This window comes from Carlito syrichta, unplaced genomic scaffold (assembly GCF_000164805.1).
Source record: "Carlito syrichta isolate Samal-C Ts95f unplaced genomic scaffold, Tarsius_syrichta-2.0.1 Scaffold285058, whole genome shotgun sequence".
Lineage (NCBI taxonomy): Eukaryota > Metazoa > Chordata > Mammalia > Primates > Tarsiidae > Carlito > Carlito syrichta.
Genome location: NW_007229154.1, coordinates 7,970 through 21,857, shown reverse-complemented (window position 1 = coordinate 21,857; position 13,888 = coordinate 7,970).

Here is a 13,888-nt window from a genome sequence, read left to right as displayed (position 1 = left end):
TGTTTCCAGAAGTAGCTTCTAGGTTCCCGTTGAAGATCTGAAGCCAGGAAGAGAGCTTGCAGGGGTAAGGGAGTCAAGCCAAAGGAACCAGCAGTCACGCAACTGTCTGGTCAGCCAGGAGCCCTGCCAAGGAGCCAGGCCACAAGGGCAGGGTGGGGGCTGGAGAGAGGGCCAAGACAGCAAGCCAAACAGGAGGTGAGGGGGAGCCAGGAGATGAGGTGTCAGGGACACCACTAGGGAGGTCAGCAAGGTGCCGGAAGGGCAATGGGTCTCACTGTGCCTGGGGGGAGAGGGTGCTGGACATCAGCCACCCGCCCCCCCTTGGGGCCTGGCTTGAGTGTTCCTTGTTTTTAAAGAGGCTGAGGCACTGTCTAGGTCACATCCGGGTTGCACCCTGCATGATACTGTGCCAGGGTTGATTGGTGACACTGAGAAGAATGTCAGTGACAACAAAGACCAAACATAAAGTGGCAGTGCCATTTAAACCTCCTGCCATGGTCCTATGAGTAGAATAGGCAGCTTATTTCCATTTTACCTGAGTACTTATAGAAAGCAACTGTACTTCTCACCAATGAGGTGTAAAGACTTAAAGTCTTACTTATCAAGAGGTTCCACAGTGAAAAGGAACAGAGAGCTGACAATCAGAACCAGGTCCTATCCTGCTTCTGTTTCTTCCTGACTCTGAGTTTTTAGGTGTCACTTCACCTCCCTGAGTTTATTTTCCACACCTGTCAATGGAGATTATTGTCTCCATTGAAATAGAGAAATAGAGAGTATGGGACTGTAAGCATTAAAAAGACTGTGTGTAGCTGGGCGTGGTGGTTTAGCCTGTCATCCCAGCACTTTGGGAGGCCGAGGCGAGAGAACTGCCTGAGCCCAAGGGGTCGAGACCAGTCTGGGCAACTCGGTGAGACCTCTTCTCTACAATAAAAAAATCACAAAAATTAGCTGGGCGTGGTGGTGTGTGTCTGTATTTCCAGCTACTTGGAAGGCTGACGTGAAAGGATCACCTGAGCCAAGCAGGTCGAGACTGCGGTGGCTGGGAGTATGTCACTGCCCTCCAGCCTGGGTGACAGAGTGAGACTCCTACAAAAAAAAAAAAAAAAAAAAAGTGTGTGCTACACAGATACAAGCCAGAGACACAGCCCTAATATAATGTTAAAATGGTAGGTGTTTTTAAAATAAACACGTATCGCTTATATTAAGAAAAAAAGCAGATGGGCTCAGTGGCTCAGCCTGTAATCCCGCACCTTTGGGAGGCTGAAGTGAGTGAATAGTCTGAGCCTACGGGTTCGAGACCCGCCTGGGCAACTTGGCGAGACCTCATCTCTACAATAAATCAAAAAATCAGCCGGGCATGGTAGCGCATGCCTGTACTTCTGGCGACTTGGAAGGCTGATGTGAAATGATCGCCAGAGCCCAGCAGGTCGAGGCTGCAATGGCCGGCGACAGAGTGAGACTCCAACTCAAAAAAAAAAAAAGAAAGAAAAAAAGCTCAGAAAAAAATGACATATTTTAAAAAGAATATAGCTGGTGTAAACATAATGAACAAATTGTAGCACTGTATCAGAATCAGGACAACGTCAAACACTAAAGAAATGTTCATTTACACTGTGGGTAATATGTTAGTGGGAATTGCAAACCTTTCCTTCCAGAAACATACAACAGGTAGAAAACATAAACTTTTTCTCAAAAGATTGGAATAGATACATAGATGATAGGAAATAGTGGAAAATTAATATTAATGGAAATTTAGAGTCTCCTTTTGAAGAAGGAAGAGCAAAATTTCTTTCCAACCGACATTCCTGGTTCAAATCAGAATGCTGAGTTTAGCTGTTTTGGTCCAGTATTTCCCACATATGGAGCAAACAGCACCTTTGATCGGGGCAGCATAATGTTACAGAAAACACATGAGCTCTAGAGTTTGACAACTCTGGGCTCCTATCCAAGATGGCCCTTAGTCTTCTATATGACTTCAGGCAAGTGGGAGCTCTCCTCTAGAAAATGAAGATAGAAGTATTCAACAAATAGGGCTGAATCAAATAACATCTGCCATACTTCAAGTATAGTGCGTGGCACAGAGGAGGGACTAGGAATGGAGGTTCTCATCATCACTGTGAGAGTGCCTTGACCTCTACCTAGCACTGCCAGGAAGTCAGGGACAAAGACCATGACAACTGCTTGCTACTTGTCAATGTGAGTAAGCAGAAGGGCAAGGCTGCCACAGCCAGGGAGCATGTATACAACTGTAGACCTGGTGTGTGTGTGTGTGTGTGTGTGTGTATAGAGAGAGAGTGTGTGTGTGTGTGAGAGAGAGAGAGAAAGAGAGAGAGAGAGAGAGCCCTGTGCCCTCTGTTACAGTGTGTGTGTGTGTGTGTGTGTGTGTGTGTGTGTGTGTGTGAGAGAGAGACAGAAAGAGAGGAGAGAGAGAGAGAGAGAGAGAGAGAGAGGGAGAGAGAGTGAGATCCCTGTGCCCTGTGTTCCAGTTAGACCACATCTAGGGCATTGGATACAGCTGTAAGAGTTCATCATAAAATACACGGAATACAGAGGAAGAGGAGATAAACACTGTATTTCATTTGGAGAATGAGTGAAGAGCTGAGGGATTTAACACGGAAAAGAGAACTCTAAGAGCAAAGCGAGAACTTTTCAAACAATTAGAGAATTTCAAGCAGAAGTAGGTGAAGACATATTCTTTGTGACTCTGGAAAGCAAAGCAGGACCCAAAGACAGACATGACAGATTTAACTCAATAGTAGAAAGGACTCTTAATCCATCAAAGCACCTAAGGGAACAGAGGTCACCTTGTGAAGTGTTGCTGAGTAAAAGCTGGGTGATTCCTGGGTCCAGGATTCCTGCATTGGATTGGACTGGGATTAGCTGCCGTACGAGATTCCTTCTGAGTCGATTAACCTTCAATAGAGCCCCGGTTTTCATAATACTGCTAAAATTGCTTTGTCCTTATTAAATTATATTTTATGAATCTCAAGTTCTTTGAAATGGTTGATCAAGGTGTTAATGCCTGAAGACATGAAAAGCTAGAGGAAATAGTGAATTTAGGGCTGTTAAGGCTGTTTTCTTTTTGTCATTCAGAATGCTTTTGACAATTTTCATTCCAATCTAAAACTCATGAATATTGATGAGTTCCCAGGTACTATATACACACTTTCCCTGACTCCTCTTCAAAACCCAACATGGCATCAAAGAGTCCTGTTTATTTGTTTGTCCAAAATTCAGAATATGTTTGGACAAAACATGAGATATGTTTTGTCCAAAGTGCAGAACACATTTATGCAGAAAGACTGTACACACACAGAGAAGAAAAGGGATTAAAGGGTCTGCATAATCCTCTTTTTCTTTCAAATACAACCGTGTAAATTACATTAGTTATCTCATCCCAGTCACAGAGTGCTACAGAAATGTGATTCAGGGCTGAAACAATGTTCAATTATTCAGCATGGGGACCCTGGGGCTAAAGGTGGACTTGTGGACCCTAGGGTCTTAGCCAAGCACCCCTGGAACTCCTTTGACCAAGGGCAGGCCATCAGGAGTGGACATTTGAACCACGTCAGCAGTTTCAGAGGAGCACCCAATGACATTTTAATCTGAAAAATTATAAACAGCCTCACTCCCACCACTAGCCATGCCACCTCCTGAGGAATGTGCAGCGTAGTGGATCTGAAGGAGCCATTGATAAGGAGAGCAGCTTGAAAGCAAGGCAAGAGTTTGACAGCTGGGATTATTTTTAACGAGTTCAAAGGCACCCACTTTTATCAATATATCACACATATAGACCATAGGTCTGTTTCCACGCATAACGTGTGTACACAACAGTCTACTTAAATGCATTTCAAAGCCCATTTAGTCATGGCTTCTCCTAAGTGCTGTGGGTGAAAGATAAAGAGATAAGGAAGGTCCCTCCCCACAGAACCATAGATACTCTGGCTGGCAGACACTACAAGACCATCTCCATCTTTCTCATGTAATAGAGGAGGAAGTAGGGATTCCAAAAAAGGAGATGATTTGCCTAAGGCTCACGAGGAAATTAGGCCCAGAATCCAGGTATAGGGATTCCGAGACTAGAGTTACTATGTGATGGTGGAAAGAAAACATCCACACTGTAAACAGCTACAAACAACCCTAAAAAATGGACATCGTCACTCAGAGTCAGAAGTCTTGGTTCTTATCCCAGCAAATGAAGACACACTCTGCCCTATTCTCTAGCTGCTGCAACACAGACCATAGGGTGCTCACACTGGGTCATGGAATAGTCATGCCACTGGCATGGAACACGAGACAGCTAGTCATTCCTATGAAGGCAGCTGGCTGAGCTGCTGGTAATCACCCTGCCCGCTAAGAGTAGAACCAGCCATGTTCTCCACAGCTTGTGCCGCCCTGGGTTCTCCAGAATTGCTGAATCCATTCACTACAGATATGAAGAGGAACACGGGAACATATACAAACCCTGCCTCCTACATTTTCTCTTGTCTTAGAGCCTGGTTTGCTCTTTTCCTGAAGGCTGTCACCACCGTAGCAACTGGGGTGATTAGATCAGTTCAAACAATCAGATGATTGAATGGAAACATCCACCACACCAGTTGGTTTTATGAGGCAACTGGCTGATTGAGTCTCTGATCAGAGTGGAGAAGCTGCTCTGCATAGACACAGCCTCATTCTCTTCTCCACTTCGACTCCATCAGAATCTTTGTGTGTTTACCCAGACAGGGTCTTCATTTACTGGGTTTCTCAGCACCAATGAAGACCCACACAATGAGGCTTGGATAACACTCTGGTGGGGACACTGCGGACAGGCTCCTCTCAATACGCTCATGGTTCAGTCACAGAACAGTCTGTCCTTTCACTGGGCACTGTGGAATGAGCGCAAGTTCTGTGAGCGGGCACGCAGGGCATCCTCTGTCTGAGGGCCAAGTCCTGTTTCCAAGTTCCCCACTGTAACCTTGGATACAGCTGGATGGGGGTGGAAAGGCCCTGTGAGAGGCCTTTGTTTATAACTGGAGACTCCGTGGAAGGAGGTTATGGATAGCTGAATTCTGGGCCTTGCAAAGAAGGAGCGGGAAAAAGACTAAAAAGAGAACTTCTCTTTCCAGAACTTTTGCAGGTCTCCAAGAAAGGATCTAGGCTAGGTATAGATCCATTGCAATACACATTCCATATTTTCTTGTTACCCATCAACACTCCCTGAATGATTCCTTTTTAGCTATTCCCACTCATACAGACTGCAAGGATTTTACACAGGAGGTCCAGGAGCCTGTGGTGTATATATGACATGTGTGTGTGGTTCTGGTCATGCAAAGGCACCATCAGGCAACCCTATAAGACTTGATGCAGCCTGTGTCGACATGTGGCTCAAGAGAATGTGCAGTGGAGAAAGATGAGCTTGGTGACCATTTGTCATGATGATCTAGAAAGCAGCAAAGTGGCAAGGACTCCCAAACTCTCAAATTCAGGGTAGTCTTTGGGGACGGTGCATACTGGACTCACACTCTTGGACAGATTGCCTTGCCATAGGATTTTAAGGTCCCTTCCAAGGTACATGAGGATATATGATTATGTCATGAGATCTCAACATTAGGGATTTAATTGTCCAGCAGACAGTTCTCAGAATCATAACAATGATTACTTTTCCAGGAGTTATCACTTAAAGCACTTATCATATGTGAGACACCTACATACATGGCTTCATTTCCTCTTCCCAACAATCCTGGAAAGTGGATATTACCTCTTTAATAAATGAGACGACAAAGGTAATGAAGCCCTATCACTAGAAAGGATCAGAGATAGTTTTCATCCCTAGAGCTGTCTGATCCCAAAGCATGTACCTTTATAATACTAAATGCAGATGACAAAGTAGTAAGCAAACACTGCATTCCAATTTAAAATAACTTATACATACTTTGTATTTTTTACTGTCATATAAATTGTGTGTTCAATTTTGAGTATCACTTTTTCATCTCTGAAGGCACAACTATGTCCAAAGTATGGTACAGCTTACAAACACGTTGATGTGTTTCAGGCTGCATTACCAGAAGTACAGTGTTTAGGAAGAGGGAGGAGAATGTCACTCTCTGTAGTCCTCCATCCATACCTGGAACATTACGCCCCAGTCTTGAGGACATAGTTTAAGAGGAGCAAAAGCAAAGTGAGTTTCATAGGAATTTAAAATGTTCAATGGAGTCTCACCTGGAAAGTGATTGGTCCTAAATCCATGCAGAAAGACTGAGGAACTGAGGTTATTTGGAATTAAGAAGAGCTGGAGTTTTTGGTGACATGTGGGAGTTGGGGGTCGACAGGGAGGAAGAGTATAATAGACGTCTTCAAAGTTTGAAATGCTATGCAGAAAAAGAATGAAATTCCCCAATGTAGCAGGTAATGAGCAGTTCCAGAACCAGTGTAAGGATGCTGCTCAGTCAAAAGAAGGGCCCTCCAACATGTGGGACTGCTCACAGATGGAACGGTATGCTTTGTGAGGCAAGAGATTATTCCCATCAGTGGAGATGTCCAAGCAGACACAGGACTGGGTGTTCACCTGACAGCCAGTCAAGCATCAGGACTCCATGACCTTAAGGTCCTTTCCAGCCCCAAATTGCACAGTCTGCCAGGTAATTTATCATCATCAGTGTTCGCTGGGTTTCTGCTTTTCTCTCTCCTAATATCTAATTTGCATCTAATCTGCCACACATGGTGGCCTTTACTCTTTCCCTTCGCTAGAGTCATAATTCTATATTACAACAGTTTGGCATTAAGCTAATCACGGCTTTCTTGAACTTTATTTTTTTAAAGATATCTGATCTTTTTGATCAAATATTTATCCTGGATTTTTAATATGGGACCTTTAAAAACAGATCTCTGATCCTTGGGAGGGCAGTTCTTTAAAAACGTTATTCCAAATTTTCTGACCTAATGGTGAAATCATGTTATAATTCCCTTTCTAAAATGGAACAGCTACAAGAAGGATTCTTTTGGTTTCTCCTGCCCCTGAATGCTGACTTTACATGTGATGGTACCACCCAGTGTCTATGCATTTAATTCAACATGCACTAGTTCATTCATTCAACAAATATCTGTGGAGCGTCCCGGTATTGTTCAAGCCACTGGGGAAACAACAAACAAAATTCTCTCCTCCTGTGGAGTTGCCTTTTAACAGAGGAGCCAGACAGTAAGTAAGATAAAGAAGTAAATATATACAAGGTAAGCAAGATATATACAAGATGGCAGCAAGCACTAAAGAGAAGATGAAATAAGGAAGAAGTGTGTGGCAGGGTGGGGTGGGTGTCACAATTTAAATGGAATGGTCAAGTCCCTTTACATTTTATTTAAATAATGGGAGCCCCAATAAGAAGGTGACAGTGAGTTTTAAGCCTCAAAAGAAATGAACGAAGGAGCAGGACATCTATCAGAAGAACATACCAAGCAGAGGGAATGGCAGATGCAAATGTACAGCCTCAGTCATGTTCTGAACACCTGCTGGGCGCTTGGCATCACACGTAATGAAAAGAACTAAAGCACAGGTCTCTGAACACCAAAGTCTTGGAAGGAACACACCTGCACCCAAAACAACAGGCAGTTACTGCCAAGTGCTAACTCTCGTAGAACAGATCACTGAAAACTTCTCCCCTTCAGTTATATTGAACCAGTCATTGGCCCCTAAAACACACCTTGCCTGTTCCCACCTGCAGGTCACTGACTGTCTCATTTTCCAGGCAGGAATGCTCTGCCTACACTTATGTATTGGCTCTTAAACAACCTCCAAAGTCCATGCAGACCTGTGCTCCTTCATGAAGCTCTTCCTCACCACCTAGCACCCTAGTTTTCCTTTATCTGAATCTATAAGGTAGTAGGCCTCACCCTTGACTGTCTGAACCAGAACCAGAATGTTAACAAGATCTACAAGTGACTGAAGGTGCATACTAAAATCTGAGAAGTGCTGCTTTAGGCCACTAGTCTTCAAGTGTGCTGCACACTGTAAAACCCTGGGAAGCTTTTAAAAATACCAACGCCTAGTTCCACCTCCAGAGATTCTAACTGAATCAGATTGAGTGAGAGTTGGGCAACATACGATTTTAAAAAAATTTCCCAGGTGATTCTAATAAAAATCAGCACAGTTGGAGAATAAGTGATAGCTCCTCTCTTGTTTCCCTCAAATTTTTCTCACTACAAACAGCCTGCATTCAGTCTTAGTCATTTTTCTCCCCAAGGTGAATGCTTAGGCATATATAACCAGGAGAAGCCAGTTTCCTCTCCACCCTTCCTCCTCTGGCTCAACAGCTCTGGGATCTGCCTTTTAAAGCCTTCTCAGAATGCAGAACAGCAATAGAGACAGTGGGAGGAGGGCAGCATGGCCCTCCATCTGGTAAACTGCCTTGGGCAAGCTGCTTAAATATCTTCTCTGTAAAGGGAGATTGACAGTATCTCTACACTCAGCCTCATAGAGTCACAGGGTCTTGGGAAGATCAACAGAGATCATATGTGAAAGTGTTTGTAAAAGATTAATATTCATGAAAGCTGTGGTGGCTTCCTATATAGTCGTATTAGAATACTCATATCAAACTTAAAAATTTTCCTCTCCCCTACTTCCCAAACCTAAGCAAGAATTTTAAACAAAATGTTATCTTAGCATCCAAGAGAAATGAATATGCACTTGTAGTATCTGTTGACGTGGGCAGGAGTTACAATTCGCTGCACCATCAGTTACCAGAAGGCAGCGATTTTATGACTTGAAGATATTTTACATTTTTTTTTTTGAGTCAGGGGTCTCGCTCTGTTGCCCAGACTGAAGTGCAGTAGCACAATCACAGCTCACTACAGCCTCAGCCTCCTGCACTCAGGTGATCCTTCCACCTCAGCCTCCCAAATAGCTAGGACTAGAGGCATGTGCCACCATGTCTGGTTAACTTTTTTTTTTTTGGACTTTTTGTAGAGACAAAGTCCTTACTATGTTGCCCAGGCTGGTTTCAAACGCCTGAGCTCAAGCATTCCTCTTATCTCGACCCCCCAAAGTGCTGGGATTACAGGCATGAGCCACCACACCCAGCCTAAAATATTTTAATTAGCACCAAACACACCAAGAGAACTCAATGAATATTTACCAATGAGGCTTAATTTTAGGTGACATTATGAAAGATCACACTATACCACTTTCCTTTTTTTTTGAGTTGGAGTATCACTCTGTCACCCAGACTGGAGTGCAATGGCCACTCCCGGCCCCCGCAGCCTCGACCTGCTGGGCTCCGGCGATCCTTCTGCCTCAGCCTTCCAAGTAGCTGGAACTACAGGCACGCGCTACCACGCCCAGCTAATTTTTGATTTGTCGTAGTGATAAGGTCTCCTCAAGTTGCCCAGGCAGGTCTCGAACCCGTGGGCTCAGGCAATCCACTCACCTCAGCCTCCCAAAGTGCTGGGATTACAGGCTGAGCCACCGAGCCCGGCCACTATGCCACTTTCAAAGTGAGGAATACTACTTACCGCTTATGGAAATGTCCTAATTTTCATCTTTTAAGAAAAGTATAGCATCTCTATTTAGCCGTTCTGTTGATCTGCAAACTGAAAGACCAAGAGTCCCTGGCTTATTCAAAATGGGTTACCAAAAGGAGAAGTCCATAAAGAGTCACGCTCAATACTAATAACCAGAAGTTAGAATGGACATGCTGCCTTCATCTAGATCAAGTGTAGGAGTTGAGAGCATACAGAAAGACTCCTCGACTCAGGCATGGTTTCTCCACATCTATCCTTAGAAATTCTTTGAGGTTCTCTGGCCAGGCACGATGGCTCAGCCTATAATCCCAGCATTTTGGGAGGCCGAGGAAAGAGGATTTCCTGAGCCCGTGGATTTGAGACAAGCCCGGGCAACTTGGCGAGACCTAATCTCTACAATAAATCAAAAAAACTAGCTGGGCGTGGTAGCACACACCTGTAGTTCCAGCTCCTTGGAAAGCTGAGGTGGAAGGATTGCTGGAGCCTAGCAGGTCGACCCTGGGGTGGCCATGAGTGTGCCACTCTGCACTCTAGCCTGGGCGACATAGTGAGACTCCAACTCAAAAAAAAAAAAAAAAAATTCTTTGAGGTTCTCATTTGGGCAAGTTTTTAATTTTTTTTTTTTAAGAGATAGATACAAATCCCCTTGGGAGGGGCAACAGGAAGGTGCCTGTATCTTAATGTAAACTCCAAATGTGGCACAGAGCAATGGTATCCAAGCTTTCTGGATTTCGCAGACGAAGTTTAAACGATTTTGGGGGGGGGATCCACATAGGACCACTAATTCTTTATTTTTTCAAGAGAGGATATGAACCAAAAACAATAACAACTATTATCATTTCATAACAGAATGGACAATTCCAAATAAATAAAGCTATGAAAACATAGCCTCAGGATAAAGAACAATCTTGTATAAAAAAGGACAATTGTAATCTTTTGGGGGTTTTTTTGGTTTGTTTTGGTTTTGGTTTTTGTTGAATTGGGGTCTCACTGTGTCACTCAAGCTGGAATGCAGTGGCACAATCACAGCTCACCGCAGCCCTGAACTCCTGGGCTGAAGGGATCCATCCTCCTCAGCGTCCCAATCAGCTGGGACTACAGCTGTGTGCCATCACGTCAGGCTAATTTTTTGTAGAGATGAGGTCTTGCTATGATGCCCAGGCTGGTATTGAACTCCTGGACTCAAGTCTCAGCCTCCCAAAGTGCTGGGATTATAGGCATGAGCCACCGTGTCCAGCCAGGACAACTGTAATCTTAAAATTGTGATGATACAGCCAGATAAATATATTACATACTACATGTCCCTACATTTCCTATAGGCCTGCAGTTGTGAGCCACTGTTCTAGGGAACTAAGAGGATTTGAAGTTAGTTGAGAACATTTGGGATCCTGGAGGTGGGGGGGGGCTAAAGAGGAGAGTATATTCTGAAAAGGGAAAAAGAAAGTAGAGAAGAAAGCATAATGTGCCTAGGATTACATGTAGATAATTTTGCCTAAGATTAAATGCAGATATGGATAACAGAGTCCTAGAATGTTGGAGCCCACAGAAACTTCACCCCTTGGGAATAAAGCAGAGATGGTTGGAGTCCGGCCTATAATACCTAAAACAAGAAATCTCAGTGGCAAAGGGTCCTTGTGCTAACGTTTTTTCATTCATGAGTGTACCCTCTGTCTCCTTGGGAAACCCACCTCCCTATTCCCAGGAGAAAAGGGGAAGAGGAAATGTGGAAATAACGGTCAACAGCCTGAACATGAACTAGTATTGTGAGTAAGGGGAGAAGAACAAAAGGAACTCTCACTGTAGTTGAAGCCCATTCTCTCCCTCCCTTTCAAAGGATGTGAGCCACAGAAGTTATAGAAACATTTACAGTTAAAGCTGATCTCCATTCTGCAAGAGAACTAGAGGCTCAGAGGACTGGCCGAAGGCCATAGAGCTGGTGAACCCCAGGGCCTAGCCCCACCCCCAGGTCACAAGGCCAGGACTTGCTCCAGCCACCACTGATGTCCCCTCTGCCTCCCCCTGTCAAGTGACAGTGTGTCACATGAGGCAGTTAAAGCAATTTCCTTAAGTTCCCTTGGTTCCTCTCTCTTCCTTTCCTGTTAAGAAGACAGGCTTCCCTTCTTCCGGGTCAAAAACCAAAAAAACCAACGTCTCTGCAGCTCAGGGTCGCCCCTCCCTCCCCGGCCTCGCGAAGGGACCAGAGTAGTCCCAGTGGCAGCCGAGGTGCGGGACAGCCTCCACCGCGGCGGGTCTGCCACCCCGGCCCACGGCTGCCCCTGGGGTTCCCGGCCAGGGCACAGACGCGGCGCGGGCGGGCGGGCGGGCGCCGAGTGACTCAGACACGCCCGGGGCGTTCCGGGAAGGGGGCGGGTGGCGAGGGCTTTCCCGCCGCCGCAGCGTGGCGGTCCCCGACGCCGAAAAGCGGATCAGAAAGCGGTGGGCGGAGCGGCGGGAGAGGAAGCCGCGGCGCGCCGAGCCGAAACCGGCGTCACCGTTTCTTTTGAACGCGGCCCGGAGGACCGTGGCCTTGACGTTCACAAGCTGAAAAGGCGGCGGCCGGAGGGGACAGAGCGGGACGAGCGCGCCCCGGGACCCCCCGGGGGCCTAGGGAGGATGTCCCTTGTCCCCGCCGGGAGGCGCAGCCGAGGCTGGCGACGGGGATTGAGGGAGGAGGGAGACGGGGAGGATATGGGGGGGACTCCAGCCGCCCGGCCGGGTTAGGTGGGAGCCCCCTTCTCCTCCCTCACCCCTGACACGGAGCCCAACGCAGGGTCTGCCTAAAACCGGGTCAGCAAGCAAATGACAGAGGAGCAGGCCGAAGACAGCCTGGTCCCTTGCAAAGAGGGCGTTTAAGGAGAGTGGAGTGCAGTGAGGGCTCCCTCAAAGAAGCACCCCAGCCCTCCCCTTCTCGTCTCCTGCCCAGACCAGCCCTTTCTCTCTGCTATTCCTTTGTCCTCCACGCTGGGCCCTCAACACCACGATGGGAGGCTGGGGCGGTACGTGGCTGGGGTGGGACTCGGCTGGGCAGGGCCGTGGGAATAGGATAAGGATAGGGCGTGGATGGAGGAGCTGGCGATGGTCTGTAAGGATGGCACTCGGGAGACATCCAAGACAAAACCACGGAGATCGCAGCTGGTCATGTGAGGAAAGGTGCCATGGGGAGGAATGGCCTGAACAGCTCAACCACCAGGCCCGGCAAGTCCATGGATAAAAAATCTTGGCTCTAAAAAAAAGACGAAGGGCTTGAAATTGTTACTGTGGATTAGGCACTTTAATTGGGTTCTCTCTATTTTCATTAATCCTTCTACCCCTTTCTAGAGACAAGGAAAGGTCAACAAGTTAACATTTCACACTTTGGTCTCAGCTCCCTGAAGCCAGACCCCCTCCTGCCTTTGCCAATGTTTATTTATATGAATCAATAATCATCACTCCTTTTTTTTTCTTTTTCTTTTTGGGTTGGAGCCTCACTCTGTTGACCAGGCTGGAGTGCAGTGGCACCCTCACAGCCACCGCAGCCTCGACCTGCTGGGCTTAGGTGATCCTTCTTTCTGCCTTTGCCTTCCAAGTAGCTGGAACTACAGGCATGCACTAACACACCCAGCTTATTTTTTGATGTATTGTAGAGAGGAGGCTTCACCAAGTTGCCCAGGCTGGTCTCAAACTCCTGAGCTCAGGCAATCCCCTTGCCTCGGCCTCCCAAAGTGCTAAGATTACAGGCTTGAGCTACAATACCCAGCCCCTTTTTTTTTCTTATGTTAGTTTGTGTTCCTTCACCAAGAGAATCCTAACTTAAAATATCCCTTTTAATCCAGAAAGTTTACTTCTGGGAATCTATTCCAAATAGGTTACATAATAATCATAATATTATAATATAACAAAAGAGTCAAATGCCTCAAAATATTCACTGTGGCCTTATTTATGAAATTAAAACCATCATAATTATAGCTGCCCAATAATAGAGGGAGAATAAACCGGTGTATTTACATGATAAAATATTACAGGGCCTTGTATGTTGGGTTTTATAACTTGAATAAAAACCTAGGTTAGGCTGGGCGCAGTGGCTCAAGCCTATCATTTCAGCACTTTGGGAGGCTGAGGTGAGAGGTACCTGAGTCCACGGGTTCGAGACCAGCCCAGGCAACTTGACGAGACTCATCTCTACAATAAATCAAAAAATTAGCTGGGCATAATGGAACCTGTAGTTCCAGCTATCTGGAAGACTGAGGTGGAAGGATCGTCTGAGCCCAGCAGGTTGAGGCTGTGGTGGCTGAGAGCATGCCACTGCCCTCCAGCCTGGGTTACAGAGTGAGACCCCAACTCAAAAAAAACCCCTTGGATAGCCGGGCTTGGTGGCTCAGCCTATAATCCCGCGCCTTTGGGAGGCTGAGGTGAGTGG